The sequence below is a fragment of the Polypterus senegalus genome, chromosome 7 (genome assembly GCF_016835505.1).
Source record: "Polypterus senegalus isolate Bchr_013 chromosome 7, ASM1683550v1, whole genome shotgun sequence".
In the NCBI taxonomy this organism is placed as follows: domain Eukaryota; kingdom Metazoa; phylum Chordata; class Cladistia; order Polypteriformes; family Polypteridae; genus Polypterus; species Polypterus senegalus.
The window spans coordinates 93,510,196-93,527,672 of record NC_053160.1 but is presented as its reverse complement, the minus strand read 5'-3'; positions in this window follow the sequence as shown (position 1 = coordinate 93,527,672).

Genomic DNA, 17,477 nt, shown 5'->3' with positions numbered 1-17,477 from the left:
AGCCTAAAGTTTATGAGAGATGAGGTACAGGTAATGTACAAATTTTAATTGAGTGCACTGATAATTTGGATTTTAAAAGATTTAGTGAAATTTCTTTGTATATCTTTCAGTCAATAGGAGAAACAGAAGGGAGGTAATGTTGCTAGACTGAAATTAAAGGTTGTGGTCTAGCAGACACCTTACATGTACATAGTGTGGACTATGGCCGGCCAGTCATCCCGGCCAATACCCCCAGGCTGCCAGGTGGAGCCCCACCTGCAGCATGGAGGTGCCCCTAATGCCAGCAGAGAAATATTGACCATTGAGTTTTCATCCACAGCCCTGCTGGATACTACAGGGGCCAACAGAGGACGTTGCAGGGAGGCTCAGAGACTCTTACGTGCCCTATAACCCGGAAGTACCTCTTAGTCACAGTGACAGAAGGAATGACAAACTTCCGGCATGAAAGGTAGACTTTGGATCTGACCCAGAAGTGCTAGGAAGTCACATGGACTCAGGGTTCTGAAGCACTTCCGGGTCACGGACTATAAAGATCTCTGGGAGACCCCAGATGAGTGAGCTGAGCTGGGTGGCAGGGTGGCAACGCGTCTGGGAGGGTGGAGGAATTGTATTATTGTGGATTATTGTTTATTTATTAGTATTGTGGAGAGGAGGGTGCTTTGTGCACTGTATATTAATAAAATCCTTACCTGGTGTCTGGCATCTGATCTGAGGGTTCACAGGGACGACAGAGCCCCCTATCTGTCACAATAGACTTGCATATAGAGATTTCAATGGCTTAAAGTTTGTAGATAACAAGCAGGAAAAGATATAAGGATGTTGGGTAGAAACACTAAGACTAACTTGCTCTAACACTAGAACTGCCATTTATTTTTTCAGCATTAAAACTGCCAAGGCTATGCCAAGTGGAATCTGAATCCTTTTATTCTTATGAATGACCCATCATTCTTATAATACATCCCTACACTTTCTGTACATTTAGAAGTTTTACAGGTCATACTAATACTCAGTATTTATTTGTTGTAAGAAGAATGAGTCGGAGACATTATAAAGATTTGGGCAGCCACCTGTATAATTGAATCGGCTGCAAAAGTTGGTTTTAAGTAGCACGATGTGCTTAGTTCAGAGTCCAGAACAGAGCTGCCTGTACTGAGACAAGATGGCAGTTTTAAAGGCCTGGAAGGGAAATGACGTCATCTGTGCAGGAACTGGGAGTGGCGTCCTCGTGCCAGAAAGTGACGTCATCCTTGGGGCCGGGAACAGGCGGGATTTCCCGGGGAGGCAAGGGACTGAGAGAGATAGTCAGTACACTCTGCCACCCCCGGCCTAGCGTAGAATTACTAGTGTTTAGGCAATTCAGCTGTTTCCCATGCGCACGTGTGTGACATTGTCTAAAGAAAAATAATATATTTCAGTTGTCTGGCCCGTAAAATAATTTACATTTTTTTTGTTGTTTTCTGTGAAAAGATTTTAAAATCTTTCTGTGGTTAATTTTAATGTAACCATATGTGAATGGCATCTGGTAGCTGAGGTGATTACAACAGACATCAGCAATCAATACATATTCATTATGGCTTCTTTGAACAGCTCTAGCACAGAAAAAAGTGTCACAGTTTTCATTTGTTTTATTACAGCTACATTTTCCAAACTACATTGTTCACCCAGCAGCGAGAATGACCCAAAGGGTCTGCAGCCACCTTCACTATCATGTTATTCTTGTGAAGTTCCCATGCCAAATCCATAATAAAATGCCTTCTGCCTTTTTTTCTTGCAAATGCATTGTGAATACAAAATATGGGAACTGATCGCAGCCAAGAGTAACAGATTCAGAAACATGCCACCAGCAGCTCTCTCCTTTCACTGTAGAGCCATGCTATCTGGTCGACGATGGCTTAGTAAAAAATCAAACAGGCAGCTATAACTCATTCAAAATGCTTGAATAAAAGTCCTCAATAACATAAAGAGTGTGGAGAATCTTACTCCAGTCCTTAAATCACTGCACTGGCTTCCTGTACATCAAATGGTTGACTTTAATACTATATATATATATATACTAGCAAAATACCCGCGCTTCACAGGGGAGAAGTAGTGTGTTAAAGAAGTAATGAAAAAGAAAAGGAAAAGAAAAATAACATAACATGATTGACAATGTAATTGTTTTGTCACTTTTATGAGTGTTGCTGTCATATATATATATATATATACATATATATATATATATATATATATATATATATATATATATATATATATATATATATATATATATATATATATATATACAGACACACACACACACATATAAACATATATATACATATACACATATACATATACAGTAATCCCTCCTCGATCACGGGGGTTGCGTTCCAGAACCCCCCGCGATAGATGAAAAATCCGCAAAGTAGACACCATATGTTTGTATGGTTATTTTTATATATTTTAAGCCCTTATAAACTCTCCCACACTGTTAACATTATTAGAGCCCTCTAGACATGAAATAACACCCTTTAGTCGAAAGTTTAAACTGTGCTCCATGACAAGACAGAGATGACAGTTCTTTCTCACAATTAAAAGAATGCAAACATATCCTCCTCTTCAAAGAATGCGTGTCAGGAGCAGAGAATGTCAGATAGAGAGCGCAAAAAAAAAGCAAACAATCAAAAAATCAATACGTGCTTTTAAGTATGCCGAAGCACCGCGATAAAGCGGCATTTTTTAGAGGAGCGTCCGTATCCTCTAGGCAAACAGCCTCTGTGCAAACAGCCCCTCTGCTCACACCCCCTCCGTCAAGCAGAGAGAGTGAGAGAGACAGAGAAAAGCAAACAATCAAGCACCACGTGGGAAGCACATCGTATATTATTGAGGAGTTTTATTTATTATGTAATACATGCTCTGATTGGGTAGCTTCTCAGCCTTCTGCCAATAGCGTCCCTTGTATGAAATCAACTGGGCAAACCAACTGAGGAAGCATGTAGCATAAATTAAAAGACCCATTGTCCGCAGAAATCTGCGAACCAGCAAAAAATCCGTGCTATATATTTAGATATGCTTACATTTAAAATCCGCGATGGAGCGAAGCCGCGAAAGTCGAAGTGCGATATATTGAGGGATCACTGTACATACATATCTACATATATACATACACACATATATATATATATATACATACATATATACATATATATACACATACATCCACATATATATACACATATACAGTACATATATACACATATACATATACACACACACACACACATATATATATATATATATACACACACATACATACTGTAATAAAAATGACTCTTCACACTTGACAAAACAAAGTTTTGGAGACCGTCCCCGTATATTGTCTTCCAGACAATTAAAGAAAAAAAGCTGATTCAAAGTCTTTTACACAGTGAATGCCATTTACTGAACAAGATGGCGTTTATATACAGGAAACCAAAGACATGTGACAGGAAGTGGTTGGCAATGTTGACATGGAGGCGGAAATGGAAACTGCGTCATTGGAGATGAGCCGGAAGTGACGTAATTGTTGGTGGCCGGAAGTGACGTCATCAAGAATGGCCAGAAGTGACGTTGTCGCGGCCATCTTGGAATCCGGAAATGGCCGTATTATTTTTCTTCTTGATGTCTTTTGGCAAAAAAGAGAGTTCAGGTAAGCACCATGTGACAACCCCTTATCTCGCGATATTTCACTCACCTTTAGGCTCTTTGACTGCCTCCTAATCGCACATGTGTAACAATACATATACATATATATACATATCTACATATATATACAGTATATATATACAGTAATCCCTCCTCGATCGCGGGGGTTGCGTTCCAGACCCCCGCGATAGGTGAAAATCCGTGAAGTAGAAACCATATGTTTGTATGGTTATTTTTGTATATTTTAAGCCCTTATAAACTCTCCCACACTGTTAACATTATTAGAGCCCTCTAGACATGAAATAACACCCTTTAGTCAAATGTTTAAACTGTGCTTCATTACAAGACAGAGATGACAGTTCTTTCTCACAATTAAAAGAATGCAAACATATCTTCTCTTCAAAGGAGCACCGTGAAGAGCAGATAATGTCAGAGAGCGCTCGCTAAGAAAAGCAAACAATCAAAAATCAATACCAGCTTTTAAGTATACAGAAGCACCGCGATAAAGCGGCATTTTGTAGAGGAGCGTCCTATCTTCTAGGCAAACAGCCACTGTGTAAACAGCCCCCTCTGCTCACATCCCCTCCGTCAGGCAGAGAGAATGAGAGACAGAGAGAAGCAAACAAAACAAGCGCCACGCGGGAAGCATATCTTATAGCATTGAGGAGTTTTAGTTAATATATAATACATGCTCTGATTGGGTAGCTTCTAAGCCATCCGCCAATAGCGTCCCTTGTATGAAATCAACTGGGCAATCAAACTGAGGAAGCATGTAACCTAAATTAAAAGACCCATTGTCCGCAGAAAGCGAATCAGAAAAATCCGTGATATATATTTAGATGTGCTTACATTTAAAATCCAGCGATAGAGTGAAACCGCGAAAGTCAAAGCGCGATATAGCGAGGGATTACTGTATATATATATATATATATATACCAATGTAATAGTTTTGTCACTGTTATGAGTGTTGCAGTCATCAAGGATTTGATTATCATCCATCCATCCATCCATTTTTCCAACCCACTGAATCCGAACACAGGGTCTCGGGGGTCTGCTGGAGCAAATCCCAGCCAACACAGGGCACAAGGCAGGAACCAGTCCCGGGCAGGGTGCCAACCCATCGTAGTTGATTATCATTATTTCTTTCAATCAGGTTTGTATTATGTTGTGTTCAAGTTATATACCGTGTTTGTCAACCGTAGTAAAGATAACAGGTTTCATTCATCAAAGTGTTCACTACCCAAATCGGTACTCATGAATCTAAGATGTTAAACAGGCATTCCCGGTATTAAGTTGTGGATTTGCCTGCGAATATTTAGCGTTACTGTGTCTACGAACTTAATTTAACCTTTCCCAGTCCTGCAAAGTCAGTTCACGTGAGCCGCTAAGGAGTACATGCATCAAAACTTCTCAGCTGTGCTTGTACTAAGAAAAGGAAACATTTTAAAAATAATGTAACATGATTGTCAGTGTAATAATTTTGTCACTGTTATGAGTGTTGCTGTCAGCAAGGATTTGATTATCATTATTTCTTTCAATCAGATTCGTATTTGGAGGATGTGTTGTGTTCAAGTTATATTCCGTGTTTGTCAACCGTTGTAAAGATAACAGGTTTCATTCATCGAAGTGTTCACTACCCAAATCGGTACTCGTGAATCTAAGATGTTTAACAGGCATTCCCGGTATTAAGTTGTGGATTTGCCTGTGAATATTTAGCGGTAGCGTGTCTATGAACTTAATTTAACCTTTCCCAGTCCTGCAAAGTCAGTTCACGTGAGCCCCTTGGAGTACATGCATCAAAGCTTCTCAGCTGTGCTTGTGCTATCTCGTGCGATCTCGCGATGTCCACGGCTTTATTTAATGTTAGCTCAGACCTGGCATACCAGCAATTTAAACTCCATTACAGCAATTTCAACTTTGTTACAAAGTGATCAAAAGTCTCGCTTAAACCCTGCGTCTTCTCATTAAACTTGCATCTCACAAATATTGTATTTGTCGTGGGCATGACAAACGCCAGCAGCAGCCTCTCTATGGACTTAATTTAAACTTTAGGTTTACACCGTGCTTTGTTTCCGAAGTAGCTGCACTCATGAATATGCTTGTATTCGTCACTTGCTTCATATTCTTTTGCTGCCTTCTCAATTGTGTAATGCGTTTTTTGAACAGGTTTCATTCATCGAAGTGATCACTCGTACTGCGTTCACAGTCAGTTCACATGAGCCGCTCTCTTGTGTGATCTTGCGATGTCCACGGCTTTATTTAATGTTAGCTAAGACCCGGCACTTAAAGGTTTCTCGCTACAGCAATTCTAACTCCATTAAAAAGTGATCCAAAGTCTCATTTATACCTTGTGTCTTCTCATTAAACTTGTATCTCGTGAATATAATATTCGTCGTAGGCATGACAAACGGCAGCGGGAGCATGTCTATAAACTTAATTTAAACTTACGGTTTACACCGTGCTTTGTTTCCGCAGTAGCTGCACTTATGAATATGCTTGTATGCATCACTCGCTTCATATTCTTTTGCTGCCTTCTCAATTATGTAATGCGTTTTTTGTTCAGCACGATTTGGAGCTGTTGCTTTTTGTCTGCGTACTGCGTTCACAGTCAGTTCACGTGAGCCACTCAGCGGCAGAGTGTTTGTATTGGATTGCCGCTGACGGACGGCCTTATATGGGTAGGCACTCAATTACGTGGGAGGTGTGATGATGGGGGATGCAACTTTGCCTCACACAGCGACTGAGCTGCAGGCTATGGCCGGTATATATGTACATAAGTAGGTTCCAGTTATGATCATTACGTGTAGAATTTCGAAATGAAACAACTTTTGTAAGTAAGCTGTAAGGAATGAGCCTGCCAAATTTCAGCCTTCTACCTACACAGGAAGTTGGAGAATTACTGATGAGTGAGTCAGTGAGGGCAACAAAGTGCTTTAGATAGTTCAATATGGCGGCTGACAGTGGCGTCATACCACCGAAAAAAGTACATACATTGGTTTCGGTTAGCACAGGGAAGCCGCCTACCAAATTTCGTGAAGATGGGGCCAAAAATGGCAGACATTGTCAACCGTTATGACCATTACTCGTAGAATTTCGAAATGAAACCTACTTAACTTTTGTAAGTAAGCTGTAAGGAATAAGCCTGCCAAACTTCAGCCTTCTACCTACACGGGAAGTTGGAGAATTAGTGATGAGTGAGTGAGTGAGTGAGTGAGTGAGTGAGTGAATCAGTCAGTGAGGGCTTTGCCTTTTATTAGTATAGATATATATATATACTGCTCAAAAGAATTAAAGGAACACTTTTTAATCAGAGTATAGCATAAAGTCAATGAAACTTATGGGATATTAATCTGGTCAGTTAAGTTGCAGAGGGGGTTGTTAATCAGTTTCAGCTGCTGTGGTGTTAATGAAATTAACAACAGATGCACTAGAGGGGCAACAATGAGATGACCCCCAAAACAGGAATGGTTTAACAGGTGGAGGCCACTGACATTTTTCCCTCCTCATCTTTTCTGACTGTTTCTTCACTAGTTTTGCATTTGGCTACAGTCAGTGTCACTACTGGTAGCATGAGGCGATACCTGGACCCTACAGAGGTTGCACAGGTAGTCCAGCTTCTCCAGGATGGCATATCAATACGTGTCATTGCCAGAAGGTTTGCTGTGTCTCCCTGCACAGTCTCAAGGGCATTGAGGAGATTCTAGGAGACAAGCAGTTACTCTAGGAGAGCTGGAGAGGGCCATAGAAGGTCCATAACCCATCAGCAGGACCAGTATCTGCTCCTTTGGGCAAGGAGGAACAGGAAGAGCACTGCCAGAGCCCTACAAAATGACCTCCAGCAGGCCACTGGTGTGAATGTCTCTGACCAAACAACCAGAAAGACTTCATGAGGGTGACCCAAGGGCCCCATGTCCTCTAATGGGCCCTGAGCTCACTGCCCAGCAGCATGCAGCTCGATTGGCATTCGCCATAGAATACCAGAATTGGCAGATGCACCACTGGTGCCCTGTGCTTTTTACAGATGAGAGCAGGTTCACCCTGAGCACGTGACAGAAGTGAAAGGGTCTGGAGAAGCCATGGAGAACATTATGCTGCCTGTAACATCATTCAGCATGAGCAGTTTGGTGGTGGGTTAATGATTGTCTGGGGAGGCATATCCATGGAGGGTCACACAGACCGCTACAGGCTTGACAAAGGCACCTTGGCTGCCATTAGGTATTAGGATGAAATCCTTGGACCCATTGTCAGACCCTATGCTGGTACAGTGGCTCCTGGTGCACGACAATTCCTGGCCTGAGAGTATGCAGGCAGTTCCTGGAGGATGAAGGAATTGATACCATTGACTGGCCACCACACTTTCCTGGCCTAAATCCAATAGAACACCTCTGGGACATTATGTTTTGGTCCATCCAATGCCACCAGGTTGCACCTCAGACTGTCCAGGAGCTCAGTGATGCCCTGGTCCAGATCTGGGAGGAGATCCACCACAACACCATCTGTCATCTCATTAGAAGCAGGCACCGATGTTGTCAGGCATGTATACAAGAACACAGGGGCCATACAAAGTGCTGTGTACAATTTTGAGTTGCTGCAATTAAATTTTGGCAAAATGGACTAGCCTGCCACATAATTTTTCACTCTGATTTTTGGGGTGTCTTTAAATTCAGGGCTCTGTAGGTTGATCATTTTCATTTCCATCAAACGATGTGGCATCCTTTCGTTCCTAACACATTACCCAGTCTATATCAGTATAGATATCCAGGAGGATTTCTTTTTCCCATTGAGATCTGATGTGTTTTCAAAGTGTTCCTTTAATTTTTTTGAGCAGTTTATATACATGGCATTCGAAGTCTGAATCACAATCTGATTGTATGGGTGGTTACCTACCAGGTAACACATGTGGTTGGTCTGCGAGTTGTGTTACTTAGTTAAATGTCAAATACTGCAAAGGGTACACAACACGTGTTTCGCCCTATTATGGGCTCATCAGGCGTACACACTCCACTGCACCCCCATCAGGGATCGAACCTCAGACATCAGAGAAATGCAGTTCGATTTTGACATTGTGAGACCAAAAAATCCTTTTCCAATTCCACATCCAGCCTATACCCTCCCCAAACAATTTTTTTTTTAAATCCTTTCTTTAGTTGATATAAATTGGAAGGCTAACTAGACCTCAGCTGGAGTTTGATCGTTTGTGCGGGATAACCAGTGTGTTAGAAGAAAATAGATCTCAGACTGTCCTGTATGTCAGTCAATTGGCAAATGCCATAGGGAGGATATATGATAGACTAATGTTTAAAAAAAATGTTTTTTTGAATGCAACGCGATCTACCTACACTACTTTTGCGACCTACCGGTCAATGGCGATCAACGCATTGTGCACCCCTGCACAATGTGTCTAGCGTGCGGTCGTCCAGGCGAGAGCACACCTTCGTGCAGAGTGTGCCAGCCACTGAGAAAGCACACTCTGCCTCCACTAAAGTAGGCGGCACAGTCATCAGATACAGATACACTTGTTCTAAACAACGCCCACGCTGGCCGTTGCTCTGAAACACCGCCATTTCAGCTTTCACTGATGCATCCAGTTTCTTGTCATCATTCTGTGATGGCAAGTTTCTTGATACAGATAATGTGGATGCAACAGACTGACGCATTGCAATTTCAAGTTGCTGTTCAAAGCTGTTGTCTGACAGGCGTCAATCAAGTCTGACTGAATTAATCGGCAACACACTACACCGTGGGCCAAAAAATCGTGCCACTTAATTAATTTCAACTATAACTGTTATTTCTTGATCGATTTTTACTCTTTTACATGCCATATATGCGAACTTGGCCGTTCCCAGTTTCCCGGGAATTACAGCAGTTACATTCTTGGGAATGCGGGAATGAAAAATGAATCCCAGGGAATCGGGGCCTAAAAATGGATTCCCTATAAGAGACTTAAAAATAGGCAAACGCGCCATTCTTTTTAGCACAGTAATGTTTGTCACTTCTCAGGGCAGTGAGCTGTTAAGGGTATGCACACTTTTGAAAGAAGGAAGGTGTTCTTGTGGAAGACCGGGGCTACCAAGCCCCTTGTAACAACTGGACTAGAAGGAGAATGTAATAAGAACGACCAAGAGACATTGGGAAGGTTTGGGGCAGCCATCTGTATATTTCCTGGCTGCAAAATCTGTTCAAAATCAAAGACATGTTCACACGATTGAGTCCAAAACAGAAATGAGTATTTTCTTAAGATGGTGGCTTTTTAAACCCCCGCGGAGGAAGTGATGCCATCAGGACTGGAACCGGAAGTGACGTCGTTGGTTGCCCCAGAACAGGGCGGGATTTCCCAACAATGGTCTGCAAGGAACTGAAAGAGAGAATTAGTGCACTTTGCCACCTGCTGGTCCGGTGTGGAACTACATTTATTCAGGCCCTTTGGTTGTCCCCTAAACACGCATGTGTGACAAGAAATTAAAAGCTTGTTTTTTATTGTTTGTCCTATTCTATTGCACATATTTGTACATTTCACTTTTGATTTCTATATGAATTAAACATTTCTGTAAATTGCTGCAGTTTTGAAATTGAAAAACCAGTATTAGTGCAGAGGGAGCAGTTCATAGATACAATGAGTACTGTGTGAAAAAGATGTTTTTACAAAGCAAATAGAAAAAATATGTTCACCATTGTAGTATGGCATTAAGAGAAAACGGTACAGTTCTTAGGGTTTTATGATAAGCTGTGATAAAATGATTCAAAGCAATTCTTCTTACATTTCTGCATGGAGTCACTTTTCACAGTATGACTTAATACACGACCTAAACTGTTTCCAGAATGCTAGGCAATTGACTCGAAAACATTTTCCCAAATAGTTTGCCTTCCATCCCAGCTTATATTTGTTGTCAAGAAAGTTGTGTTTAGATTTTTTGGTAAGTTTGAAGTCCTTTGTTATATACAGTGGTAGGCTAATCCGTGTCTCCTTACATGATAGCGAATACATTATTTTTTCAGATTGTGTCCAATTTTCAATGAATACTTGTATATTATGTTTTTTAGGGCTATGAATTGATTAAAAAAATGACTAATTAATTGCACAAATGTATGTCATTAATATCAATTAATCACTTATAACATGTAGTTATACAATGAATACATAAATCATGAAATAAATACACACTGAATTAGAAATTTAATTTAGAATCAACAAAAAAATAATAATAATAACGGAATAATTTAAACTTAAAAAATTACCTTAAACCTGAACTTTTACCAAAATACTACTTGAGCAAGTACAACCTGAATGTGAATGCCTTCCTAAAAGGCAAGTTGAAAAGAAAGCAATAAGAAAAAGAGACTAATGTATTAATTATCAAATTGGTATAGCAAATAAGACACAAAAATGCCAAAGTAAAAATGAAACGATCAAAACGACTGTTGACTTTGAATGCTATGCCTAATTGAAAGAGTAAACATCTCTTAAATGCTTAAAACTTGTGTTAAAACCCCATGAATACTATCCTCAATTGTTCATCACCATCAATGACTTGATAATTATACTATACACAAGTGTTGTTCAACTGGTGCACTGTTGAAATCACAGTGTAGTGCCCCTGGGTCCTGCCCTGAGAGAGACACACTCCTCAGGTGGTTGACACCTGTCCGAGGAGGACGGGACTTTGCAATATATCGCTAACATTGCGCCAGCACTGCCATGTACCCCCTCCTCACTCCCTTTCCTCCCACTCCTCTGCACTTACTGTATGTTAGTATGTATAAATCAAGAAAATGGGCACCAGTGCTATGTATTGACATGTGACATATCTTTGTGAACCACGTAATATAAAATGTTAAACCTAAAAATTTTAAAGGTAGTATATAAATATGATACTAGATGTGTAATGTAACTCTTTAAGTTCTCACTTAACCTATTTGTATCATTGTTTTGTAATGTTTAAAAAAAACAAAAAATGAATGAAAATGCCACCCTGACCAAAGCACTATCTGAGGCGTTTGCCTCGTTGCAGGCCCTGGATGCGACAATATTTTTTAACGTGTTAAACAGGCCACATTAATCGCAATCCCTGACCTATCATTTATATATGCATAATGTATGATATGTATATAAATTAATTAGGGTGTTCTTTCTCTTGAAAGGGATTAAAATAACAGTTGTGTACATTTTCACATCCCACAACAGAGGTCCTATTAAAACAGGCTCCAACACTATCAAGGCAGATGGTGCTTGTTTCTCTCCATTTGCTCCTTCAAAATCACTGTGACATTGAAGTCCTCATCGTTCAAGATTACATTCAAGCACTGTTCAGTTTAAAGATAATGCCATGTTTTACTGTCTGCTGTGTAACTTCCAAGATGTCTGTAAACCAGGTACTTACTTTAACCACATCAGGGCACATTTAAAGTTGCATGAAACTGTGAGATGCCCTTTTACTAACTAACTTCCAAAGTAATGTGATTTCAGCATTTAGCTATCACAAGAGTCTGAAACATAAACCTTGTGGCAGATGGCTGGGGCTCCTGCCCAGCCAGAACGCCTGGAGGATAGAAGTTTTGGGAGAGAGACAGTAACTCCCCCAGGACACGAGAGGGTAGTCCCCTTGATTTGCATTGGGGCCACAGTATTTAAGCTTAGAAGCTCAACACTGTTGGGGCCTGTGGACACCGCAAGGGGGTACCCTGATGGTCCTGGAACCATGGACTGCAGCACTTCTGCCACACGAGGAAGTGCTGCAGGAAGGTTATCAACGAGCACATGGAACACATCTGGGTGCAATATAAAAGGGGCCGCCTCACTCCATTCGGGGAGCCGAAGTCAGGAGGCAGAGGACAGAGCTTGCGGGAGAGGAGTGAAGGCGGTGAAAGAAAGAAAGAAAGAAAGAAAGAAAAGGACTGTGAGCTATTTGTGTTGCTTTGTGCACTGTGTGTGCTGTAGAGAAGAAGAATAAAAGTAAATGTGTGTGTTTGGGACTTCTGTGTGTCCTGTGTCTGTCTTGGCCCAGGCTGATTCTCCATAACATACACTATTAATGATTTCAAAACATCATTAATTACTAAAAATAACCATTCAGAAGACAACAGGGAATCAGTTGCTGGTACTGAGTTAGTCATGTGGAAAAGCAGCTCTGCTATAACTTGTGGAGAAACAAAGGTGTTTCCAGACACTTGAACACAAACTGGTATCACTGCTTCTTTACATACAGACTGTTTTACATGTTTCCAAAAATGCAGCACAACAAAGTTTAATCAAAATTAATGATACTGTCTCATTTTCAGAATTTTCAAGTAAACAAACAATACATGCAGTCCTGAACATATTAATAATGGTCAGAAAGAGGAATGGTTACAAGCTTTTTCACAAGCTATTTTGAAAATGAATAATTTTTTTTGTAACTACAGCAGTGAAGGAAATCTTTTCAACAGACTATATAAGGAATATATACTTTAAATAACATTTTTGTGTGAGTGACCTAGTGGAAGATTTATATGATAGAGCACACCAAAATACTTTTGTTTATGTATCAATTTTTCATGTACTTATGGTTTTGCTGAACAGAAGTGATGTGTTTGAAAGGGCTATTTTTCATGAAGAAAGGTTTACCTGGGTAATACAACAAGTCTTTTCGAGATGGAAAGTATTTTAAAATGAATAGCTTGGGACTAGGAATAATATATTTCTCTGGGAATCTGCATTGATGACTATGAAGTCTGTAATCCCCCGGGAACCTCAAAGAAGATGCACAAAATCCCAGCTGTGCTTTGGGTGATTCTTAATTTGCCTGCCAAGTTTCACTCCAGTTTGTCCTCAGTTCAGCTTGTAATGTTTGGCAAAAGTAATGATGTGAAAAGATTTCATTGTAACAAATTTCTTGACATGCTGAAAAAAGATATAAGCTCTCCAGAACAGGAACATATATGTATCAATGTGCTTGGTGAACAGTTAACTGTGTTTTGTGTCTGTGCTGACAATCTTGCAACACACAGTCTTGCTGGCTTTCAGGAAAATCTTTGTGTAGAGTAATTGTGGAGATTTTGTGTAGTCAGCAGAGAGGAAATACAAAGCAAAAAGTCTACCTACTTTTTGTTGAGAACATTAAAGCAGGACAGTTCTGTTAGATAGCTTAGAGATGACAATGGCACATTTATTTTACACAGTGTAAAAAAGCAATTCTCTCCTAGTCTTTCTTTCACCTAATGACTGAGATTCCACTAGATCTTCTTCATGGTGTTTCTGAAGTAATTGTCCCAATTTAGTTGTCTACATGCCACAAAGATCTAATATTTAAGCGACTCTTTACTCTTGATATTCTGAATAACTCTATGAAAGGTTTTCCATACAAGGATGCAGATAGAGTGATTCAGCCCCAGAAAATTGCCAAATTCAGTTTTTCTAAAGAGAAGTATAAGTGGCAATACAAATGAAAATTGGGCATTATTACAATAACTGACAGTAACTATTTGTAGATGTATACCTGAGACAAAAACTTCAAAGGCAGTATTGATGGATTTGAAGGACATTGTTGAGATGATTGTTTCAGCAAAGGTCTCAGATTGGTCATTGTGTTATCCCAAGAGTAAAATAAGTCACAGATTGTTATTAATAGGAATATATCCTGAGTTAAATTTAGGACTCAGACACCACTATATTGAACACTACCCTCACCTCATTCATTGTTTCTGTCATTAGAGAAACAATACACCATCAAGTTTGTGGAAAAACATACCTTTTTTTTTTTTTTTCGAAGACTCTAGTTCAAGAACATTGTGGTCACCCTGGCAAAAAAACATCAGCTCATGATGGCCTGCTACTTAGATGAACTAAACTTTTTCCTGACACCTTTAATTTACAAAATATTGAAATGGTCAAAACTTCTATCTAGAAGGAGTCTCTGAAAAATGTAATATGGAAGAAATATACACACCAACAGTAGCACAGATGGTCACATGCATGGAATTTACTTCACAAAGGGTATAATTTTATATGCTGGAAATGCAGTGGATTCCCAGAATTCCTAAATATTATGTGGCTTTTAGTTTTAGTTGACTCCAACAAGGTTTCATTCTTTCCAAAGCCTGATGCCTTGATATATTGAATACTATAGGTGTTGTGAGGTTGTTGAAACAACTGCAGTTGAAATCCCTGAGATGAATGATTTAAAGGATGGTGATCATTTGACAGCTTAAACATGTCATACATGCTTTTCAAAGGGTCATCCTTCCAGTTCCTCCCAGGTATGTATCCCCACACTGGACCAAGAGGGGGCACTGCCACTAACTGTGTTGTCTTCATTTTCCACTACAGTACTCAGAAACTGCCCAGTGAGGGCAATTGACTCCTCCCCTTCCAGTCCCTAGGCCATAAAAGCAAGAATTGCCTGGAAGACAGTGTCTTGTGTTACCCTGAGGCTGTTGTATTGTTTTGTTTTTTGTTTTGAAATGAATAGTTAAAATTGCCTGTGATTCTGTTTAAAGGTAGCAATGCTGTTTATTTTGTGAGTTATGAATCAATTATGGAGGAATTAGGGGTATTTTGACAGCATAACTATTTTTGGAGAGGGATAGGAGTAGGATGAATGACCACTTTAGTATGATCTCTTATAATATGTTTTATAAATCTTTAACTCTGAATTAACTGAATTATATTTTGGTTTGTTGGTTTTATGTTTAGCCTTGGAAGTGCTTTTTATCAGTGTCAAGACCTTCTCAGAATCATGACTTTCACAGTTTTGTATACATGTAATTCCACACTGTTTTAACAATCATTTAATTGAAATGTGTTTTTTTCTCTAAAGATGTTGCTGCTTGTAAGTATAGCTCTATATAATTTAAGGACAGTTCAGGTTTCAGAAATACCTCAGTTGATGGATCTGCTAAAAGAAATACTTGAAGACAAATTTCAGCGTAAAGGTGATTTTTTACTTCAGTTTGAAGATCACAAATTTGGCCATGAACTTTGCAATTTGACTGACATATCAGATTTTCATGCAGATAGAGCAATGTTGAAATGCTTTGGAAAGTTCTGGAGATTCAGAGTAGAGATCTTCCATATCCTCATTGGACACTGCTAGTTTATTATTCTCTTGATCTACTAGTTCACACCACAGTTTCCATTCGGTGCTGCTGATGCAACATGAGAACACAGACAGTGGCCTTGTCGATTCCTCGTTCCATCATTAACTTATGATGTTGAGTTCACATTTTCCAAAGTAAATGATGTATATAATGAAAGTAAAATTGTTGTCACTGTACCAAGAGAGATGAATATGGACACCTTAGATAAAATAGCTGAAGCTGTTTATGCCTGTAAGGCCTACCCTAACACCCAAGAAACAGAACCAGTGGCCTTTTCACTAAGTGAAAAACATTTTTTCCTTCTGCAGATGGAAGCTCCACAAAACTGTTGTTATGGTTCTGCCTTTGTCCAGAAATGGTTTCATAAGCTTTATGACCTTAGACTTGGAAAATCATTCTCCCATGTGGCGACTGGGATCTTTTCCTGAACAAGATCAAACACAGTTGCGTAGGGTGTGACAGGAACTTCCACCTGCAGCTAAAGTCACTTCAGTACACATGTACTTTGTGAGTATGCCCATGTCGATCAAACAGAGGAAGCTCTGCAGTCTACTTGTGACTTTACACTGTAGGAAGATAAGTAAATGAATGAAGGTAAATACAATTCGATCTGGCTTTTATATAAGTGACATATAAATGTTTTTATACAAAGACCATTACAAAACATAATCACAAACAGGACTTTGCACGATATCTTGACAAGCTCTGTAAGCTATGATTTTTGTTTGAAGGGCATGTGTGGGGCATACTGCCAGGATGACGCCCAACCTGTGGCTACATCCAAACAGTGACATCTTTTACCTTTATGCCTGGTGCAGCTGCATTGTTCATATATGTGAGTAGACATTTCTTGTGGGGAGGGCTTCTGTTCTCTTTCTCCGACGTAGAACCCTCATCATTATCGGAGTCCATCTCTCTTATAGCACGTCTTTATTTGAAAACTGCAGTGTCAGATTGGGGTGAGCGTGAACGTGACTGAGAGAATAAAATTGAATAAAAAAAAAAACACTAACCTTTAAATGCACCATAGATTTACACCAGCTATTACAGACTCAAATCAAATGTGTGTTTTTATTGTACAATAGTAACAATAACAGCATCTCCTACTCAAAATGGTCACTCGGGAGGGCACGCAGATTCGATCCAGGGACTTCTTGATTATTAGTAAGCAGTTCTTACCACTGTGCCACCCAAGAGGTCATATCTGTGTCATACCCTGACCCAATTTCTTTTTCTTCAGTTATATCCTTGAATAAAAGCACAGTTGTTTTGTTATATGTGTACCTTTTGTGAAAGTGTGTATTTGATATTTGGACTTCAGTCTTCACACATTACACACTCCAAGTCAAAAGTTTGTCAAGCTCCTTATTGCTTGTGCTGATTGACACATTTACAAAACAAAAGACGCTGATAGAGAGGTGCAAAGGGATTTAAGGTGGGCTGGGATTACAAGTTTTTTGATAGGCTTCAGGGATTTTAGTGTTAATGATGCAGGGTTAGAAAAACGTTTGTCAAGGGTGGGGAAATTAGCAGGCTGCAGAGAGGTAACGAACAATCATAAAAGGCATGGAGAGGTGTGCAAGCGTCATTTCAAAAAATTTTAAAGATCTGAAGTGAATTTTCTCCTAGACAATGTAAATGGGCAGATTGATGAAACTAGAAAAGGAAAGGCAGGCATTAGAAGAGGAGATAAAGAAGAATCTTCCCAACATATTAAATAATTCAAAAATGGAAATTGATTT